We start from the raw sequence: 23,316 nt of genomic DNA on the forward strand, positions 1-23,316 counted from the left end.
GCCCTCAAGACTGGACAACTTCACAAAAGACAGCACCTGTCACTAAGAAAGTACCAGGACCCACAGGTGGTTCAAGGACTGCTCATTTCGTCTGCCAGATGATAACAAGATGGGACCTCATCACCTCAGACTTACAGGCTACAGGTAAAAGTCAGTATGTTCTTCAAATGGAAATGTTACATAGCACTTAAGTGTTTAAGAGCATACCTCCTTTTTCAGCCTCCATTTATATTTAATATTTCAGAATAGGCCCTCAATAAAGTCTAAATAATAGTAAGTGCTCAGATGGCCTATAATCAAGTGTTATTGAAACATCAGTGTTCCCACATGCGTTCAAGTGTAATTAAAATTTAATGAACTGCATAAATTACTGTATTACACTGCAGTATTTTTGTATTCTCTCCTAGTCCCTCACAGAGTCCTTTGTACTTCTCTGGAGACTAACAGTGTGACCAGGGCTAAATCTAAAATAAGTTACTTTCCACAGTGGTTAAAAGAAGAGTTCCAAAATCAAAGTGTCCACTCGGGAAACGGTACCTTTTGTTTTAGTAATATATAATTATGTTACTCTTGTCTAATATATTGTGTAGGATATCACTTCTGCGTATAAGTCCCCTTGTCCTGTGAAATATATGCCCATCACCTTGTTTACCATTTATTATGTGGATTAATAAGCAATCTGTGTAGGCAAATTAAGAAAGGCATTTTCTCATAGACACTGAAGGCAGTCCAGATCTAAACTAAAAAATTTTTCTTTTTTTTTTAAAGATTTTATTTATTTATTTGACAGAGAGAGATCACAAGTAGACAGAGAAGCAGGCAGAGAGAGAGGGAAGCAGGCTCCCCGCTGAGCAGAGAGTCTGATGCGGGACTCGATCCCAGGACCGTGAGATCATGACCTGAGCCGAAGGCAGCGGCCCAACCCACTGAGCCACCCAGGCGTCCCTAAAAAATTTTTCTAAATTTTTATTTAAATGCAACAAAACTCAATGCATACTCCCAGGTCCTATACAGGTAATAGTCTTACAAGTCATGCACCTGCAGAGAAGTACTTCCCAATATTCTATATCTCCATTTTTTATTAATAGAAAATATAAATCAAAGAAAAGATTAATTTACTTCATACTAAAATGGCAACCATTTGAGCTGAGTGTAGTGTCAGTGTGCCATGTCATTTATACCGCCAAAGAGTAGGAAGTAGAAAAGGTATGAGTAACTGGCCCATGTGTGAATGTTAATAAAATGTCCACCAGTAATACATTTACTTTACTTATGATTGAAGCCATTATCCTGAAGACTGCTGAGCTTCTAGTTCAAAGAAAACGATATGCTAATTCAAAACCAGTGTGTCTCATGCAAAATGCACATGAAATAGAATTTTCTCTATAAAAATGTTAACGTATCTTTTATCTATTTCATTTCATTTAACTGTATTTGTAAAGTTATGAAACTGCCAAAATCAGGGGCCAAACTCTCCCTGTGTTGCACTGTGTACCTCCACCATTACTTATCACATTAAGTACAAACTCCTTAAGCTGGAATACAAGTCTTTAGACAATGTATCCCAAGCATTCTAACTCTTTCACCAACGCTCACTTAATATGCATTTTATGCTGTCCTCAAATCAGACGCTTCTGTGAGAATACTCTTTTTTTTTAAGATTTTATTTATTTATTTGACAGACAGAGATCACAAGTAGGCAGAGAGAGGCATAGAGAGGGGAAGGGAAGCAGGCTCCCTGCCTAGCAGAGAGCCCGATGTGGGGCTCGATCCCAGGACCCTGAGATCATGACCTGAGCCGAAGGCAGAGGCTTTAACCCACTGAGCCACCCAGGTGCCCCGAGAATACTCTTGACACTTTCCCACACTGATGCCTATCAGAGTCAACACCTATCTAAAGCACCCCATTCTCCCATGAAACATTCCCAGAACTCCTCAGCCAGAGACGACTTTCACCCTTAATACTTCCCATGTGCCTCTCTTGTGGTACTTCACCTGCTTCTTTTAATTACAGTTTGCTTTGCACAGTGCTTTTCCCCTGCTCAGTACAGTAGATTACAAAAGTCCTGACGATAAGAATAGTGAAACACTCCTCTTTATATTTTATATTCCCATACATCACACACGTGCCAGAATGCCACTAACTTTATTTGTGAAAATAGATTTGTGTTACGTTATTACACAGCCCTCTGTTCCCGCTATAAAAGTCTCAGCAAGTATGTTTAGGCCTTTCCTGTAAAATGCTTCTGCCCGGTTGGTAAGAGGCTACATCCAGAAAAGTAACTGGCGATAAGCAATTTACTTTTGAGGATTCATGACAAATAAGAGCCTACAGTACATTTCAGACATGAGCAGCTTGATCCCTGAAGAAATTAATAAAATAAAAATGAAACAACCTAATAAGAGGTCTAGCTGAAGGAACTAGGAATATTTAGCCTGGAGGAAAGAACACTTAAGATGAACATGATCTCTATTTTTAAATAATTGTAGGAATGTCGTGCAAGTCAATGAGGAAACTTGGCTACTACAGAAGGCCAAAACCTGCTCATCAGCGGCAGTGTCCAGGAGTGCAATCTGCCTCCCAAAGCAAAGAAGAGGTGTGTAAGTAGAGATTGAATGCACGCAGTCCTTGGCGATTCATACAGAGTGATTTCTCCTCTCTCCGTCGGGGATGAAATGATGCCTCCACTGGTTTTATCTAATCCTGACATTCTATGAAAAGACTTACATTGCAAAGTCAGACGACTTACATCATCCCAAAAATCAATATGTCAGATCCTACACCCATGCAAATTAACCATCATAATTTAAATCAGATACTTTAAGAGATGCCCTAAATAAGGGGTCACATGCAGAATTACGATCTGAACTGATACTGAACATGCCACCCACTCAAAACCAAAATCTGACCCTCCTGGAAAAAGGTCTCTGGGAAAGCTTACCCTGAATAAGGAAGGAGGGTATCTGCATCCTCCAAAGACCCTCAGAATTCCATTTCTACACTGCTCTCTTTCTGCCTGCCTCATATTCTTAGTAATACCTTGCATGTCAAACAAGAAAACAGTAGTTTGATTTACACAACTGTGCAGCATATTGTCAAAAAGTCTTATGAAATTCAAACCAAAACCTGTTGCTGTCAAGGAGATCACAAATGTTATATATACTGTTAGACACTGTTTGCTTTTACAGCTATGGGGAGGGTTAATATACCCACAGCAGGCTTCACAGCCAGGGCCATTTTGTTATTAATTTCGAAGTGTCCTCTGTTTCCTTCTTGTTCCCATCCTACACAACCCATAAGGATATAGGAAAAGAAAGATAAATTATCAGGACAGTTTCCTCACAATTAAATTCCTGGTATTATCTAAAATGTGAAATTTTTCGAGATCAGCTCTTGATGCCCTATAACTACCTTCGGACATCATTAGATTTAACATTAGTAAACTCTCATAAAAGATCACCAAAATCAACTGATGACAGAACAAATTTGGAGTCTATTTTAAAAATCTAATCTCCACACTAATGTCCAATTTATTTGTTATATTTTATACTGTCAGGTGATTTATTTTAAAAAGTCGTTTTGAGGGCGCCTGGGTGGCTCAGTTGGTTAAGCAACTGCCTTCAGCTCAGGTCATGATCCTGGAGTCCCAGGATCAAGTCCCGCATCAGGCTCCCAGCTCCACGGGGAGTCTGCTTCTCCCTCTGACCTTCTCCTCGTTCATGCTCTCTCTCACTGTCTCTCTCTTTTCTCAAATAAATAAATAAAATGTTTAAAAAAATTAAAAAAAATAAAAAGTCGTTTTGAATATTCTCAGCCACTTGGTCCATTTTTAAAAGCTACACTTGATTAAATTTGGGCACCAAGTTCATCACAAATACTAACTGAGGCCATCGGACCAAGGAAACAGATCATGAATTCAAAAACAAATGTCTTTGGATTCCTTCCTTCTGCTTGAATAGGGGTATAACTATCCTGAAATTTCGCTACACATGTGCATTAATAACCGACGCAAAATTTAAATGCACTGGGGATATCACAACAATCCGTGGAGCTGCTAACCATTATCTTTCTGAAAACAATTGCATATACCTATAATAAATTGCATCAATAGCAGTCAATTATCTCAAGAACACTCTACTAACCCTTGTCACAAATGTATTGCTGTGTATCAGATTTTTTTCAACAACTGAATTATTCTCAAAATTTAGTGTTGCTTCACATCCTAAAAATAGCCACTCCAATTCTCTTGTGTTACCCTGCTCAACTCCCAGGAGGTAGGGCAGTGCTATAAACAATGCTTCATTTTTACAGACGAAGAAACAATGAAATATAACAGAAGTACAGCCACTTTGCCTGAATCATTTTGAAAATCAATAATGAGGCCAGCAATGAACTACTGGGGTCAGAACTTACCAGCAGCCATTCGGTCGTCCTCTGTGGCCTGGGTTTAGGCTCTAATGAGCACATCCTGACAACAAGGACACAAAGATGTTCGAAATCCTCATTTTACCCAAAAAGCTTGTATTTCTCCAAACATAAACTTTTGACACATGACAAATAAACAGAGTAACATGAAAATAAATTCAATATTTATAACCCTGGGTTTTTCCCTTGCTTAGAGAAACGGGGATTATTCAAAATGTAAGCATCAGGAGAAGAAAGAAAAATAAAGTTTGGTAATTATTCCATGGATAATTAGAAGCTGAACTTCCCATGACTTGTCCACAAAGTGTTGGGGCCAGCCATCAGGACTGTCTCATGGGGCCCTGCTGGGTTGCAAAGACAGAGTTCATCACTTCAAATGAGAGGAAAAGATTCACCCCCAGCTTTCCCTCCTGCATTTTTCTTTGCTTCCAAGGCCAAGGATCTGAAATGGAGTAAAGGAATACATTCTCTTTTTATGCCAAATTTATCCAAGCAGACCTACCAAGAAACAACTTTTCTTTAAACCACACACGTGTAAGCAGTAACTACTTTCATATAGCGTTTCATTCAGATCACCCTAAACAAAATATGGCCAAAGAAAACTATCTTACAAGGAAGAATTCCAGTCAACTATAAACTTCCCTATCCAACTGTAGGAAAAAATTACCCTAAAATGGCTCTACCTGGGCAGTTGCTGTAAAATCAAATGGGTAGTTGCAGAGCCCAAGGAGACACTGACCAAGGCTGTAAGAAGTGTGAGGCTGGGTATATAGGGAAGACAGCTGTCTCCCAGAGGACTTCCTAGTAAGCTGAAGAAACACTTGGAGCAAAGATTAGCTACGACTTCATCCATCATTTGATTCTGATGACCCCTCCTACCATTTTACAGTGAGTCCAATGTCTTTTCTTAACACTTCAAGTATAAGTTTCTTGAGAATTATGACTTCAATATTTACCAAATACCTCCTGCCTGCCTACTCTCTACCGTGAGCTGTGTTTTTACCACATTTTTGTGAAAGCATAAACCACCCTAATCTGCTAGAAATTTGATCACAAAAATTATTAGGAAAAAAATGAAAAAATTCATTTAAATAAGATGAAAAACATACAAGCCAAATAGAAGTTGTGGTAATATCTCCACCTTAACAGGCTTATACATGCATTTTACAATAGAACGTGTCATTTAAAAACCATTTTCTTTTCTTCCTTATGAAAAAATACTCAGAATTTGATTCGACAGGGTAGGAAAAGCCATCATGCTAAACTGTAAAGAGGACTTAAAAAAAAAAAAAAACGGTATTATAGGGGCGCCTGGGTGGCTCAGTGGGTTAAAGCCTCTGCCTTTGGCTCAGGTCATGATCCCAGGGTTCTGGAATCGAGCCCCGCATCGGGCTCTCTGCTCCGCAGGGAGCCTGCTTCCTCCTCTCTCTCTGCCTGTCTCTCTGCCTACTTGTGATCTCTGTCTGTCAAATAAATAAATGAAATATTTTTTAAAAAACGGTATTACAATATTTAGTTATGCAAAAATAGTACCTCTTCAAAAAACTATGAAAATATAGATAATAGATACAGGTGTAATAAATGGGCTTTTTGCATTAGTGATTTATTTAGTAAGTCTTGCAATGCTTCATTAACTGTTATTTGGGTAGAGAGATGCAATATGAAAGTAGAGATTTCTAAAAACCCTGGGAAGTAGCACAATGAACTACATTTGCCCCCAGAAGTTTCTAAAGTAGTCCATTGGAATGTAAACACTATGAGGAGAGGGGATTTTTTAAAAACTCTTTTTTATTCACTGATGAATCCCCAGTGTCTCAAAGAGCACCTTTCCCAGGGCAGGTAGGTGTTGAATAAATCTCTGCTGAATTACTAAATGTTTGTTTAAAAGTCCACAGTCCCAGAAACAAATCCAGTTGTGCCCCCTCAGCAAGCCCAAGGCCCCAGCAGTAAACACCGGTTCCCCAGCTCTTCCCATGTACGTGGAAGTTCAAGTTGGGTAATTCAGGCCCCAAGGGCTATTTTTAGACCAAAAAACTCCAGAAGGATGATCCACAAAGAACCAGAGAATTTCGTTCACTTCACTAGTGTAGCTCAATGAGAAATACCCCTATTTCCACTTGTCAGTGGTTGAAATACATGGGCATCCTGACATTGTTTCTTAAAGCATTTCAATCAGGAGTTTAATAGACCATTTGAAAATGTGTAAGTGATAGTTTACTGTCACAACAATTTCTGTTCTCCTGTGCTTCCCACCCCCTGCCTTTGGGTCTAATCCCTTCTTCATAATAATCATAGTTACCAGGCATTTAACGTTTACTTTGTGCTCAGTGACAGGTACGCACATTCTCATAAAAATTTCACAATGACCCTTAAACAGATATTATCATCCTCATTTTGTAACCTCTGGGAGGTTAAGTGACCTTCCGAAATTCCCTGGAGCTTGTGGGGGAGCTGGAATTCACCCTGTTCTGACTTAAAATCCAGGCTCTTAGCCCCGAGGCTAACTCCTTCACAGAGTGTCTATCCCACTGGTGGATATGCCTAAACTACTAGGGTTAAACACTGTGCTAAGTAAACAAAATGGTTGGCAATTTAATTTTTTAACCTCTGCAGTAATTTCAACATCTAACAGTTGCTTATGCCACTGCATGCAATGGTGCAACGACCAAATGTTTTTGGAGCCAAATGGCCCTGAGTTCAAATCCTGCTTCATTGCGGACTATTTGACAGTGTCCCTGCAAAAAATCAGTTCACCTTTCGTTCTGAGTGTCGATCTCCTCAAGTGTAACCATGAAGGTAGTAACACCAACCCTCTGACAGTTGTCACTGGAGAGTGCCTGGTGTGCAGCCTGGCACAAAGTAAGTGCTCTTACAGCCTAAATACCCTTCCTTCTAACGGATTTGCTAAATTGGCACTGTGCTGATTTTATGAAAGTGTTTAGTTCATCCTTGTAATACCATAATTACAGAATATAATGACACTGCGTTCTCTTAGAACTACAAAGTAGAATTTATAAACTGATAGAATATGAGTTGGAAGAGGCTTTAGAAGCCCATCTGTTCCAATCCTTTCATTTCCAAATGAAGTCCAGAGAGTTTAAAGGACTTGCTTCCAAGTTTTTACAGAGAGCTAATTGCAAAGACAGTACTAGACCTTACGTCCCTCCACCTCCGCTTCCACTATACCCCCAGTTTTTGCCTCACATTACACAGGCATGGCAACACATGTAATTTTCAGACAATTAAGCAGTATAAAATAACCTCAGTTTAATTGCATCCAATTAACAAGCCAAATTAGTGTTTCATATGTACACTATTAAACTAGTTGTCTGGCTTCCAAAAGAAATAAAACACTGTTGCAAATGAATCTAGCATTTTAGTGAACAAAGCTACTTACAATTTAAATTACCTTTCCTATAATCTTCTTTATATGGAATTAGACCCAATCTCCATTTTAAAAGAAAGTCTTGCTGCAACTATCAGGATGACAATTCATGCTTATATTTTAAGTATCAAAATTTTCTTTCTCACTGAATACACACAATTTGCTAAGATCAGTATACATGTGTGTGTACATGCACATGCACGCCTATACACATAAGCATGCCGACAGATCCCCAAGCAAGTATAAATAAGGGTGTGTCTATATTTTCCCACTGCCTAGTTTCAAAAGTCCCATCTTTTTGTTGGCCTTCTGAAATCAAGTCAATCTGCCACAATGCAAATGGTAAGAGCTTCGCTGATCTCCTGCTTTCCTTTTCAGAGAAAATGAAACCACCAAATAAATCTTTGTCAGAAAAGCACTGCCTTTCAAATACACTTCACTACACTATCAGCCCAGTACTGTCATGATTTAGGTACAATTGGGTATCAATGAGAAAGCACTATTCTAATGAACCTCAAAATGAATCATCTATCCATTCCTTAAATATTTACACCTGAAAACATAAATGTCTTATAATTTTAAGTATAACCATTTTTTAAAGTTAGTGCTTGGTAGTCAACTTTCACTATTAATATTTATGAATACTGTTCAGAGTAAAAAGTTTTATAGTAGCTTAAAATAATAGTGTAGTCCTTTGTTCTTAAGATGTAGCTCAAATAACAATTTGCCATACATATCTGTCCATGTTTAACAAAACATTTAAATCATTTTTGTTAATTATTAAAATGTCTATGAACAAGATAAAGTAATTCACCTTGTCACGCAGTAGTGTCAAACTTCCTCACTTCTTTTTGGGGCATTATACCAATTTAATGGTCTCCTTGCCACCAAGATATTCAGTCCATAAATTCTTATAATCTTTCTGGACACATACACATTATAACATCACTCCTCTGCTCAAAAACCTTAAGTGAAGTCCCACTTTCTCAGGAGGGCTGTATGCCCCAACTGATCTGGAGCCAAAGTACCTTTGCAGGTTCACATACCCCTCCTCTCCCTTGGCACAACTACGGGGGGTGGGACATAGATCAAATTCACCGTGCCCCACCCTTCCCTCTCAGGAGGATTTACTGACATTCACTTCAACCTTCAAGGCCACCAATCAAAACTTACTTCTTTCCATAAAGACCCTCTAATCTTTCCAGTCAGAAAAAAGAAATACCTCCATTTATTCTCTACTTCCACTGGTAAATTTTAAGAAAGTTTATTTAACAAGCCATATGTCTTCTCTAGATCGTAAAAAGTTCTTAAGTCAGGGATCATCATCCTCTTACCTCTCAATCCTCATTCTGACCCCCACGTCTGAATCCAGAGCCCAAGCTTGAGACTTCACTTACAGATACTGACCCTTTTTGCCCTTTTTGCCACCTAAATTGGATTTTCTACATTATATAAATCTTAAAACAAGGAGCAAATTAATTAAGTTATAATAGTTGACAAAAGGGAGTATGAGTCCAAGATTATGCAAAGAAATTTTATTTTCTACTCTTTTTCCCCCCTACTCTTTTGTGTTACACCGACCCTTAATCATACAGAAAGTAAAAAATAAGATCTACATTTTTCTAAAGGTCCCGGTATCTGCAGTCATAGAGAAATTATCTGGGGAACCGGATGTTTCACTAGCTGTTTAGAAACATATAGGTCCAGCTTGTGCAGGGCTCTAAAGATTAATTGGTTCTTCAAACAGCAACCTTGTAAAGACTTCCGAATTGGTAGTTATTCATTAATTGAATCAATTATGTTGACCAATTTAGTTAACTTGAGCCTCAAGTAAGTATTTTTTAGTTTAAATTATTTATTATTTCTAAAAATTATCTGCAAATAACAATAGCTAACCTCCAACTAAACCCCTCAAAGTGAAGTCAGTGCATGGAATCATAACAAACCTCCAGGGATTAAGAAACATTGATGTCAAAGTATTGGGAAGAGGATTCCTGCTATAGATGAGCCTCCTCCAACTTCTAGGCCCTGCCCCCGCAAATTCCCTCTCCAATGATCAATCGCTAACATAGCCAATCATATGTCTTGATTCTCCATGGACAGTGTCCCCATTTATACCAGGCTAGATAGTCACTCATGGGATCCTAACCACATGGTCTGGCTGCATCTTGACTCATCTCTCATTATGTGCCCTCCAGCCACACTGGCTCGCTTTCAGCTCCCCAAAACACTATATATCCCCCAATCTCAAGGCATTTCCATTATTCCCTCTTTGTACAATACTCTTTTTCTCCCCATCCACTCTTTCCACTTGACCATAACTTATGCTTCCATCTCAGCTCAAATATCACCTCCTAAGACAGGGGTGATATACCCTTTATGGTATACTCCTTCATGTTTTGTCCATAGCACTCATAATGTGGCTTTACTTATCTGTCAACTCCACTGATTAGAGGCTCTTTTTCTGGTCTAAATCATCATTATATGCTTGGCGCCTAGCACAAGGCCTGATCCATAGTGAATACTTGTTGAATGCATGGATGAATAACTTGCTTTGATAAATGATGACTGGGTCACCTGTCATAGTACTCTGAAGAAATGGCTAAGACATGTGAATGATGTGAATGTGAATGACAAGTCAAAATCACTATCATCTCTTGACCCAGAAGTGATGGATCAAACCCTACCTGCTTTCTGCCCAGAACTGTCTTCAGGCATACAAACATCATTTTCATCTCTACTCTCCAAAGCACTTTCTTCAAATATGTCTACCTAGTCAGACTCCAAATTTTAAGTGGATAGGAAATCCAAAGGTATGGACACTTGTAGAACAGATCAAATGCCATACTTACTACCTCAACTGACACATAATATATGTTAAGAGTAGCATGTATTTGGCTCAAAAAAAAATAGTGACACAAATTATCAAACAGTTCTGATTCTACTCCAAATTCAGTCTTGAAGATGTCGATCTTAATGCTATTAGCCATGGGTCCACATCAGAGAAGCAAAAGATTGCACAGACCAAGTAGGCTATGTTTCCTCTTTTACATGGAGACTAGCTGGGTCACAATCAGAGATAAAGTGCTCAAATATTTTTCCAAGTTACTTAGAGCCATCTCACAGCTACAAACTTTTTTGTTAGCATTGCCATAAATAGCATATAGAATGCAATGTTATTTTTTTTAATTGTGATCAAATACCAAGAACCAATAGAAAATTATTTTACTTGTACAATTTCCTTCAAATAAGCACAACCTTATTTTCGTAAAGTTTTCTCTCAATCTTCTGTGTTCATCCACAGCTTCCAGCATTGAGAAGCCTCACTGGAACATTCACTGAAGTTTTACTCAAGATTAATGAAGGCTCTGCCTATGTGGTTACAGGAAACCCATACATGCTGATAGTGTGAGGTTTCTTATAAAACCTGAAGTCCACCCAGTTGAGATGATAAACTTCCTCTGTTCCTTTTTATAATATCACTTCGAAAAGTGCAATCCTTACATACCATGTTTTAGCCAAAATATGGATTCATGATGCGTTCATATATAAATTCCTTAACTAGAAGTATAGCATTGGAATTTCTAGGTGGAGGTTTGAATTGTGAACGATTTCTCCACTTACAAGATTGATGCACAGACCAATAATAGAGTCCTGTTGAGGCTGAACAGGAACCAAAATTTGAAAACAGTGTTTGTTTTTTAACAGACTTAGGTGAGTAGCAACCTGTTTGATCCCAGACCACCCATCCAACTGATGATGATCTTAACCACCTTTCCTTTATTGTAAGAGTTACTATATCAGGAATTAAATTATTCCACACCCTAATGGAGTACGCTTTTCACTCATGCCGACTAACATTTTCTATAGGTCTTTAAAACTACTTTTGCTGTGTTGAAGCTTTCAGGTTAACCTCAGCTAATTATTGATAACTAAAAAAAATCTACACCAACACAAATAGACTAATATTTGTTATTGTTGTTGTTGAAGTAAGTAAGCCCTGCTTTAAAAATCAAAATAGGCAAATTCTTTAAAAAAAATTTTTTTTCATTTTAAATTCAATCAGCACAAAAAATTCAACCTGGTTTCCTGAATAGTGACAACGTGCCAAAAGCTCAAGCAGACACATGTACCATTATTCCACAAGGGACGCCTGCATACATGTTGTCTCTGTTTTGTTTTCATGGTAACAAGAATGTTTGAAAACACATCTCATGTAAAAGGAACCTAATCAATCAAAAGATTCCGCTGGCTAATCTTTCGATGTAGTCAAATAATATGATTTCATTCTGTGATAACACACATATCGTAAATCCATTTTCACATCTCATGTTTAATAGAAATATAAAAATGTTTTATCTACTTTAATGGTATTTTTCCAAAGACCTCCACAGGGACCTAACAAGTTAAAATTCACATCTATAGTATCATTAATATGCTACCACTCCCAAAATTGCCCCCAGATCAATTTCACATCAATTTAATCATAAGCACTCTTACATAAACAGAAGCAGTCTCTAAAAGAGCCAACCTCATAAAATACTGACACCATAACCTCATAAAATACAATCCACCGTATCAAGAGATATAGATGCCAACAAACAAATTTTGTTTTATACCTGACCTATGTTCAAAGCAGGAAACTCAGACAATTTTCAAAAGATTCACTATTGTCATATAACATTTCCCTGTACATAAGAAAGATACTGCACGTTTCAAACCTAGTGGTCAAAAAGGATTATGACACTGGAAGCATACTATCATTAAGTGGATGTTGGTAAATCCCTTTCACCTCAAAATAAAATGCACCGTTCTTATCTGGTAACATGATTTCTTTGTGGTCCACAGGAATTTTGTCTAATAATGAAAGCGATAGCACACAGAAGGCATTTCTGTCTTGTTAACCATTTGGCCTATACCTTAAAAATCAAACCAAATCAATCATTTCTCAGCCTTTTGGCTAAGATCAAGTGTAAAAATCAAACCAAATCTACTCATTACACAATCTATTTGGTTAAAACCTTGTTTTGGCACTCTCACAAGATGAAAAGCACAAGACATCTGCAAATACTAATACATATGTCATATACAGAAGATAAATGTAATATATATCTATATACATATATATGCAAATATTTAAAATAACTTGGTTTGCTCAAGGACAAATATCACCAAACATTACTATACTATACCACTGGAGGAAATGTTTCTAATAAAGTTAAATGGCCTTTTTCTAGGAGGACAGATCATTGCAAATTTAATTAAAATGGATCTTATTAATATTTCAAGTAATTTCTGGGCTTGATTATGCACCACAAAAGAAACAACTGTACTGAAGAGAAAAATCAATAGCCCTTGACTAGAGCTTTGAGTATGCTAGAAAAACACAGTTCTCTTGTGAATTATCAAGGTCTAGCCTTTGGGGGTGGGAGAGAGTACCAATATTTATTTGGAGGTAAATTGGGTTATTTTTAAAATGGCAAAAAAGGAAGGAGAACAATCGGTTCAAATTTTCCATTATAATGAAAGTACCGGAAACAAGCCTTTTTATGTTCATTTTAGGCCTAAGAAACTGTGCAGAGAATAAGGCTTTTGCAATGTCAGTTGCACACACTGCTTCCTGTGAGAATTCTAAGCCATTACAGGTGTCCTAAGGCCTCCAGCGAAACCTATTATCAGGTTATTTCTCTGGTCCCCTCAAAGCCATCCCCACTGACCCCTACCCCACACATAGTGCTGAGCTCCTCTAAGTGTCTATTAAGGACCCTCTGTTTTCTCTGTACTCCCGAGGTTAAAGTACCCACTTTCCCTCGGCGAAGCCTGTAAAAGCTTTCCCATTAGAGAAGACTAGTTCCTGCAGTCCTTTTCAGTTAGATGCTTTCAAGTCAGAGATGAGAAGAGCCACTTGAAGAAAACCCTTTCCCCTCCTCCCTTTTTCCACTGGAAGCAAGGTCCCTGAAGGACAACACCAAGGGACACTTCCTGACCTTCTATCCCCTCACCCAATTTGGGCTTGGAGGGTTGGGGTCGCATTTTCTCGTGTCCTCTGCTGCACTGGCAGTGTTATGTAAGAGGGACAGAACGCGAGAGGCACATGCGTATAAAGCGCACCAATCTGTGATAACAGCTGGGGTGGCAGAGCTGATCTGGAGTCTCCCCCACCAAATACGACAGACACCACACATACATCACCCCCACCCCCACCCCACCCCACCCCAAACACACACACACACACAGCAGTGTTTTCCTGTCTCGCCCCTATCAACACCAGACGCACAGAATGGAAAGGCGGGGGGAGGGGTGAAGGGAGGTGAGAGCAGCAGCAGCACATCTGCTTTGATAGAGCCGCCGCGGCAGAGAGCCCCTCGTTAACCCCCTTCCTGTGGCTGCACCACGTCATGGAACATTCCCGGAACGGGCCAACGTTCCACCCACTTCAGGGAACAGACATAAAGGCGCAGACCCAGCTCCCCACAGTGCAGAGCCCAAACACACATGTCCCTTCCCGGTCCCCGGGCAGACGCACGACAAACACGCATGCAAACCGCCCCCACCCGTCTCCACGCGCCCCCGGCCTGCCGGACGCGCCGGGAGCCGCTCTGCGGCTGGTGCACCCGCAAGGCGAGGGCGCCTCCGCCTGAACCTTCCATCGAGACAGTCCCCTCCTTCCTCGCTTCCTTCCTTCTCTCCTTCCTTCCTTCCTTCCCTTCCTCGCTCCGGAGGAGAAAGGAGTCACTGAAATGCCAACAGATAGAGCCTTCGCCGCGCTCGCTCGGCCGCAGGCCGGCGGCCCGGCCCCCGCGCCGCCCGCCCGCCCCTGGCCAGCGCCGCGCGCCCGCGCCCCCCTCCCCCGCTACCTGACGACGGACCAGCGGCCGCGGCAGCCGCAGCGGTGGCCCGGCGGTGCGCGCCGGTGCACGTCCCTCATTAGTAACCAAGCACATTCCTGCCTCCAGCGCTCCCGCGCGGCCCCCTCCCCCCAGGACATTACGCAAAGCAGCCTCCCCTCATCTGCATAGATCCTCGGCCAGGGTATTCCCCGCATTTCCCGACGCGCCGGACCCCCCTGGCGAGGTATCCCCCATCCCCGCCCCCTCCGACCCTCACCCTGGGAAAACAGGGAAGGGGCCGGGGGCACGCGCCGCGAGAAGCGACCGAGTCCGGCGGAGGCGATTTCGGTATAAAGTGAAACAAGCTCCCGGTGCTAAAGGAGGCAGGAAAAACACGGCGCCTAGGCCACTTACCGAGCCGAGGAACCTAGATTCCCGCCGCTCTGCTCTCCCAAACGGTCGGTCCGCCCTCCACGCACCCTAAGGCTGCACCCAGCACCCCAAAGTCCGGACGTGTAGGAATATTGTTAACCAGCCAGGAGACCCTCCAAGTTGCTCCAGGCTCCGGGGAGCCTCAAGGTCCAAGACTGAACTTGGCAAAGACTTGTGCCATAGTCCCCGAAGATGTTTTTGTGGAGACCCTCCTCCGGCAGGGAGAGACAGCACTCGGCGGCGCCCCGCTCGCCTCCTCTCCACCCTCTCACCTCCAGCCCGCCTCCCGCCGGCTGCCCGCCTCCGGGCCGCGAGCCCCCCGAGCGGCTGTCAGCTCCCGGCAGCCGCCGGGTGACAGGGGCGGGAGGAGGGCGCGACACGGCGGCCCGAGCCCGAGCGGGCAAGGGGGATCCTCGCAGCAGCGGCGGCCGCTCACCTGGAAAGTCACCGCGGAGAAGGAGGAGGAGGAGGACGGAGAGGAGAAGGAGGGAGAGGAGGGAGAGGAGGAGGAGGAGGAAACCCCCCTGGTGCCCTTGTTCTCGCTGCCGCGGCGGCCGCTCCTCGCCAAGGCTGAGCGTGTCTGGTGGGGGGTGTCTGGTAGCATTTCCTTAAGGACAGAGGGAGGGCGGGCGCGGAGGGAGGGAAGAGATCCCGACCGCCTGCCCAGGCTCCTCTTTCCTTTATTTATTTTTCTGACAGTATACGGAGATGGGCCCGGGGTAGGGGCCGCGGGGCTCGCGAGGGAGCGCGAGGCCCGGGCCGCAAGCAGTCTGCGTGCGGGAGCCGCAGCGGCCGCCTCCCCTCCCGGGCTGTGGACGCACCGGGTTATTCCTGGCAGCGCCTCCCCGAACAGAAGTTACTAGGAGGAGTGCGCGGCGAGGGCGGGCGGGGGGAGAGGCGGAGGGAGGGAGGGAGGAAGAGGGAGAGACTCAGCCAGCGACGTCATCGGATCCCCCAGCGCGTCTCAGGGAGGGAGGTTGAACCAGAAAAACCAGTCTGGAGCCGGCGAGCGAGAAAGGATTGTGCGGCGCGCGGGGCGATGGGGGGGGAGGGAGGCGGCCGGGAGGGAAGGTCCCGGCCCGGTTGCGGCCGCTCGGTGCTGGAAGAGCGCCGCCGAGCTCGCGCTAGCGCTCGCGCTCGCTGGGATCGGGAAACTCCCCCGAGAGCCGGTCTCTACTTGTCATGCAAAAAAACTTGGGCGTCTCTAGGAGCCTGAGAATTTCCTTTAGGGACGTGGAAACCTACCCCCACCCCCACCCAACTTCCCCATTTCCCCATATAATTTAATCTTCCTAGTTTTGATGACAAACGGAATTATATAATAATTAGTATTGTCATTATGATTTTGTCCGTGTACCTCTTGATCCCTAAAGCTCTTCCTCGCACCCTCCTCTACTCACGGTTATGTTAGGGTCAAAAAAAAAAAAACCTTTTTACTAGCACTTTCCGTGCCCCTGAGGAAGCACGAACTTTTCACGCGTTCGAAATGCCCCCATTGCCTTCCCTGGGGTCACTCACCAGGGCGCCCTGGGCGCACCCAGCTCCGGGCGAGCGGCCCGCCCTCGCGAGGGTATTCAAATTGGCTTGGGCAGCTGCGCGGGGAACAGCTGCCGGTTTCCTTGTGGGCCGCGCTGGGACCCGGGGCTAGCCGCTGCCTCCAGCCCGCGCGCTTCGCCCGCCTACGAAGAGACGCGAGTGAAATCGCAGCCCGCGCGGGGAGAGCGGGGCCCGGGGGCAGGGGAATCCCAGGCGAGTGTGGACCGGGCCCTGGGCTTCCTCCCCAACCCGGCGACACCCCGGGGACACCGGGGCTCCCTCCAGCCGTTACCCGGCGTGTGTGGACTCGTGTGCACCCTCGGGGGAGGTTCCCCTGAGGCCGCGGCGAGTGGCTGCAAGGTCCGGCGAGCACCCGGAGCGCCTCCTCCGAGTGGTTCCCCACCGGGCGGAGACCGCGCGCCGCCCCTCCCGGACACCCGAGCAACAGCGCAGAGCCGAGCGGAGCCCAGTGCCCCGGGCACCACGGGCCCGGACGGCAAACCACCCCCCCCCCCCATCCGGCTGCGCCGCCGCCCTGCCCCGGGCGGAGTAAACAAGAGACGCGCAAGATTTGACCTGGCGCGACCCGGATTTCTGGCCGGGGTTCCCCCAGAGCAGGTGACTCCGTGGGAGGGGTGGAAATTAGTCTCTGGAATTCCGGGCCAAAGACGTTCACTGTGGTTCTGCTTTTAAGGCCGGTATTTCACCGACAACTGCGGAATGTTTTGCGTCTCAAGTTTCAGATTTCGCGGAAAGGGACCAAATGTCAGGGAATATCAAATATTCCTTTCCCTTTTCATTAAAAATGAATACATTAAGTGGGAGGACAGCCCCCTTAATGACTTCGACAATTGCACTGCTAGTTTCGGTTTTGGTTTGTTTTGTTTGTCATTTCGACCTATAATCATTGTGTATTTCTGAGGTCCCCGTGCAATGGCGACATTGCCCTGAAGGACGACTCCGCAAAATAAAGGGGCGATACGTTTTTCATCGATTTTTTTTTTCAAAGGAGAAAAATCTGAATGATTTGGAATAAATTTCACTGTGTCCTTCCAGGTTGATCTCATTTAAATTCAAGGCCTACTTCCACTAAAGCGGCTTCTCCTTTCATTATATAAGTTCTTGAATTTTCAGCCTTTCTTCACTTAACTTGAGTCACTCAATAAAAACTCACCCATCATCGCTCCCTCTTAAATGTATGCCGTTGCATTTTTAAACATCCATTTGAAACGCAAAACATGATTTTGGAAATGTTTTTTCACTTCCAAACCCACCTGCTACATACTCCCAGAGCCCATTTTATTTAATAGCTTAATAGAGAAGATTAAGCAGTTCCTTTAAGAATCCAATTTCCCTTCAGCACACACAACAGCAGCTGCCCAAACTCCCAGAAACTGAGCAAGGATAGCAAGCAGCGTTTTGCTTCGCTAGAATGAGTGTTAGTTGAAATCATAAATGACTCTTTAAAAGATGAGATTATGTGCCATAATGTGAATATTAAGGTATTCAGCTAATTGGGCAGTTAAAATAATTTTTTTAAAAAAAGCAAATATATATCAGTTTTGATGACCTGATCCCACTACCAAAGAGGACCCCTAAAGGCAGTGTTTAGTCAAACTTCAATTCTAATTACCTTGTTCCAAAATCATAAAGCTTCTAAAGAAGGTAGCCTGAATTAGGTTGAAGCAGAATGTGTGAATATGTGCACACTAGTTATCATCCTTCTACTTGGAAAAAATCAGTACGTTGAAGTAAATGCATCCCTGTCTCCAACTGCTAATGCTGTAATATGTCTGTCCAGTTGCTTACAAGCAAGGGAAATAGAGTAACAGAAGAACTCCTCCTCCCAGAAAACCTCCAGAGACAAAATCAGCAATGGTAAACTGTGCCCTCAGCCCTAAGGGGCTCTAAGGAAAGTGAGGGTCCCTCCAGCATAGGTGACCCAGCTTGGACCCCCATACATAGCATCAGCACTGAGGTAAGAACTTTCTTTCCATTACTTTTCCTACTGCTTCTCCAATGGAAAGCTAAAGAAAATCTGGGGATCTGGATTGAGAAGTCTTAAGAAAATAAAATAATTAATGTCCACATGGCAGTACGGCAATTTTTTCAGAGTCAGAAATCACCTTGAACTGAAAGCATTTTCATTCAAAAAATATTTATTACTTACCTACTGGTGCTGAAGATACTTAAGATATGTCAGTGAACAAATCAAAGATCCCCAATTTCCTGAAGTTTGCAGTCTAGCAAGGGGGAGGGGGAATGGAGGAAGAAGAGAACAGAAAATAAACAAGAAATGAAGGGTATAGAATTATGGTAGGTGAAAAGAGTTGGGGGAAGATATAAAATAGGGTAGGGGATATGGGTGGGGTGAGGGGTGTTGTGTTACTGTATTAAATAGGGAGATCAGAATAGACTTCCTAAAAGTGACACTTCTTTTTTTTTTTTAAGATTTTATTTATTTGACAGAGAGAGATCACAAGTGGACAGAGAGGCAAGCAGAGAGAGAGAGAGAGAGAGAAGGAAGCAGGCTCCCTGCGGAGCAGAGAGCCCGATGTGGGACTCAATCCCAGGACCCTGAGACCATGACCTGAGCTGAAGGCAGAGGCTTTAACCCACTGAGCCACCCAGGTGCCCCAAAAGTGACACTTCTTAAAAGTGACACTTCTGCCGGTAATTAAAGAGAATGGTTTAGCAGTATATCTAGGTGGAGTAAAGAGCTTTTCAGGTAGAAGGAGCAGCTAAGATAAAGTTCTAAGACCAGAGCAAGCCTGGCATGTTTGTAGACCTCAAGGCAAACAGTGTGACTGGAACAGAAGGTGACAGCTAGGGGACAGAACAGCCTCGTAAGCCACCCGGAACTTTTCTCATTCAGGAAGAAGGGGACAGGTTAATGGCCTTTGCCACCCAGTCCCACCAAATCTGAACCTTTGTGGATTTAGTAATCTGCATTTTTAGCAGATAATGCAGTTTACACTTAGGCATTCTGAAACTCAAGACCTATTGCCCCGGAGCATGGAGACTGATACACTGGGGCAAGAAAACTGAGTGCCGAAAGCTTCAGAACCAGCCGTGTCCATTTTACTAATCAGTTTAAATCCTCAACTCAAACTAGTTTAAGAATGAAAGGGGTGACAAACCATAAGAGACTCTTAATCTCAGGAAATAAACTGAGAGTTGCTGGAGGGGAGGGAGTTGGGAGGATGGGGTGGCTGGGGGTGGACATGGGGGAGGGTATGTGCTATGGTGAGTGCTGTATATTGTGTAAGACTGATGATTCACAGACCTGTACCCCTGAAACAAATAATACCTTCTGTGTTAATTTAAAGACAAACAAACAAACAAAAGAGTGACAGGGACTTCACTGACTCATACAACTAGAAGTAAAGAACCAAATTCTAACTCAGCCCGCTCCTGGGGCTCCAATGATCTTACCCTGGTCCATTCTCCCTCTCTTAGCTTTTCCTATCCCTCTGTTTCACTTCACTATTCAGACAAATACTTTGCAGGGTGGTGGCAGCAGTGTCAGATTATCATTTTCCCAATTTAGCAACCCCAGTGGGAAAAGACCTTCTTCCCAGAGAGTTCAAGGCCGCCTTAGTCACTTCCTTGCCCTTGGGCCAATCACTGGGCATGGGTGGTAGGGTGATCTGATTGCTGGTACCTAGACTTGGAGTTGGGGGTGGTCCTCATGGAAAGAGTAGTTCCCAAAAGAAAGAAGAGGAGCAGGAGCCCTTGTGGGGAGGGTGTGTCTACTATATCCCTTATGTTTCTGGCCTTGGTTTCTCTATTTTTAAAGTTCGGGAATTGATCAAAATGATGTGCCTAACTCCTTATGACTGCAAATTCTATATAAATCACTGCAATAAATCCCTCCACAAAACTGTAAAATGAATTAACTAGCATGCCATTCCCTCAGATAAATTTATATACTATAAATAAGATTCTAAAGGGGTTACCTGGGGCTGCCTGGGTGGCTCAGTGGGTTAAGCCTCTGCCTTCAGCTCAGGTCATGATCTCAGGGTCTTGGGATCGAGTCCCACATCAGGCTCTCTGCTTAGGCAGGGAGCCTGCTTCCTCCTCTCTCTCTCTCTCTCTACTTGTGATCTCTCTCTGTCAAATAAATAAAATCTTTAAAAAAATAAAAATAAATAAATAAATAAAGGGGTTACCTGCTATAGAATTCTGATGGGTAAATGGAATATAGCCTTGGGTCTTGGTAAGGAGTGATGATTTAGAACTGCCTTTCTGATGGCTCTCCCTCTTTCTACTCACCTGCTTTCCTTGGTATATGGTGAAGAATTAAGCAGTTTCATGATTTGTGTGGTATAAAGGAAGCTTAGGATTCCAAAAATTAGTTGGGAAAGAAGAATTTTGTGGGAAAAATATGCCTGTCTGTTGAATTGTTAATAGGATAGAAGCCAAACACCAAATGGGAAGACCAGTCTATCCCATTATAACTTCCTTTGGTTGGAAAGTGGAAGGATGGGGTGATAATTAAGGACCGATCTGCTGGAGCCATACTACCTGAGGCTGAAGGTGACATCTGTTATGATTGAAGGATCAAGTGTTCATCCACCTGGCTTTCATAGAATGGGCAGAGCTCATAGACTTCTAACCATCTGGTGACCCACCCATCACCCCATACTCCAGAGTTTCTCTAGGTATGTTTCAAAGACCAAAGACCACCAATAGCAACAGCTCTTTTTTTTTTTTTAATTTTATTTATTTATTTATTTATTTGTCAGAGAGAGAGAAAGACTGAGAGAGAACACAAGTAGGGGAAGCATCAGGCAGAGGGACAGGGAGCAAGAAGCCCAATTCAGGACTAGATCCCAGAACCCTGGGATTAGGACCTGAGCCAAAGGCAGGCGCTGAACTGACTGAACCATCCAGGCATCCATAACATCTCTTGAAATGCTTTTGTAAAAGTCTGGACTGACCCCTAAGTTTGTAAAACTAGAATCCTCACAATTAGGTCCCGGGAAACTCCATGGTTCTTAAGGAGAACCCCACCACCTGTGGCTCCCGTTCTCATTAAACCTTGAAAACCATTGCTTTGCACTTGTCCCTAAGATTGAAATGAAGCTAGCTGACTGCCTGAGAACCCCCTTCTGCGCAGTGTATCACCTTCCTCAGGCTTCATGTGATCCCTTATGACAAGTTGGACCTTTTTATTCCTCAAAAATATTCTTGTGACTTTTAGTTTAACCAAATTTCCTCTGTGTAAACATATGTTCAGAAAGAAAAGTCCCTAGTGAATGAACCAAGGCTGGGGATGAGAAGATTTGAGAGAGGACAAAGGTTTGTGGGGCACAGAATTAGGAAAGTACAGTGGGGAGATGGGTGGGAGAGAGGTAGTCGGTGGGGAAGAACAGAATGCAAACAAACTTTGATGATTTTCTGGTTTCGTTTAGGACGAGGCATGCCCACAGTTTACGGAAGGACTCTGCACCTTTCAGCAGTCTAAATTGCTAGTAGGCTAGCTTCTTACATTCTAGAGAGCCCTCAATGGCTGCTTACATCAGATCTTTATCTTGAGGAAGATAGGAAAACCAGAAGACTGGAGAACAAAAAACCAAATTAGGAAACAGTCAGTAGTAGGAATAAGACTGTCCAGGATAAGTAAAGCCTGAAGTGCATGCTCCCTTAGATATAGGGGAACATAGGCTTATGGTATGTCATTAACAATAGCCCCCCCCTTCTCTGCTATCACCTTACCCCACTCCAAAATGGGTTACAGTTGAAATTTCTCCACTTAACAGTCACTGCATGGGGTTAGGGCTTTGCATTGATGAAAATCTTCCAGTACAAGCCAAATATGAGTAGTGAACTCTTAATATCCTAAGCTCTTAATAAGTCATTAACTTCTTATGAGAGATTAATTTATTAGATTGCTTTTCCAGAGTGACAGCTAGCTTAAGACTCAAACTAATTTATCTTGACAAAGCACAGGATGGGGATGATATGGAGAAGCGTGGAGGGGGGTAACACAGAGAGTCTCCATGTTTGGGCAGGGTTGCTGTGGGGGAACAATAGAGGTCTAGGAATAGGACACAGACTGAAGGGGAAAGGGTGTGGAAATATGAAGTGAGAGGCAAAGTGGAAAATAGGTATTTGGGTACCAACTGAGAAAGCCTCTGCCAGGGCCTGTGGAGAGGGAGCCACGATGACCTGGGCTCCTTAGGTAAGAGCAAAGAGCACAGGTCCCAGCTCTGACCTTGAACCAGCAGGAGACTTGCCTCCCCTTTCTTGGACCTCCACTTCCTCATCCGTGGGGGTTCCCTTACAGTCATAAATTCTAAAGTTTGAACTGCTGACAACCCAGGGTGAGAAAAAAAAGGAGGAAAAGGAAAAGAGGAGAGCAGAAAGGGGAAGAACAGGGGAAAGAGCTTATCAAGCACCTTCACATTCCTACCAAGTTCTATGGTGGTCGAGGGGAGAGAAATTTCAGCTTAAACCTAGGCCATGTAAATTTGATATACTATATGCTCAGAAGTGAGAAGAGTTATTTCTCATTATCAAACCTTAAAACATTTTGGAGGAACAGATGCATTTTTCTTGAATTCGCCAATGAAGTTTTTTATTGCTACCTCAGTCCTTTACCTTTTAGGATTTCTGAGACCAGAGACTTGATGCACTCTCATTCTGTCTGTTGGTCAGATCTCTGATAGATTGGACCCTCTTTTATATAACTTTGAACCATG

The 23,316-nt window shown here is 43.3% G+C and overlaps 1 protein-coding gene across 4 annotated transcripts in view; it reads right to left on the reverse strand.

Annotated features, from left to right (window-relative positions):
• HIVEP2 (HIVEP zinc finger 2) overlaps nucleotides 1-15,609 on the reverse strand; it is a 197,234-nt gene extending 181,625 nt beyond the window's left edge. For 2 of the 4 annotated variants that reach the window (XM_047732485.1, XM_047732482.1), the window contains exon 1: nucleotides 15,056-15,448. The gene's annotated coding sequence lies outside the window, so the exon portion shown is untranslated. Of the gene's footprint in view, nucleotides 1-14,668; nucleotides 14,745-15,055; nucleotides 15,449-15,509 lie in introns of those variants that run through there. The other 2 variants (XM_047732483.1, XM_047732484.1) reach the window with 2 other exon arrangements.
• Between the last annotated feature and the right edge of the window lie 7,707 nt (nucleotides 15,610-23,316).

The sequence above is a fragment of the Lutra lutra genome, chromosome 6 (assembly GCF_902655055.1).
Source record: "Lutra lutra chromosome 6, mLutLut1.2, whole genome shotgun sequence".
NCBI lineage: Eukaryota > Metazoa > Chordata > Mammalia > Carnivora > Mustelidae > Lutra > Lutra lutra.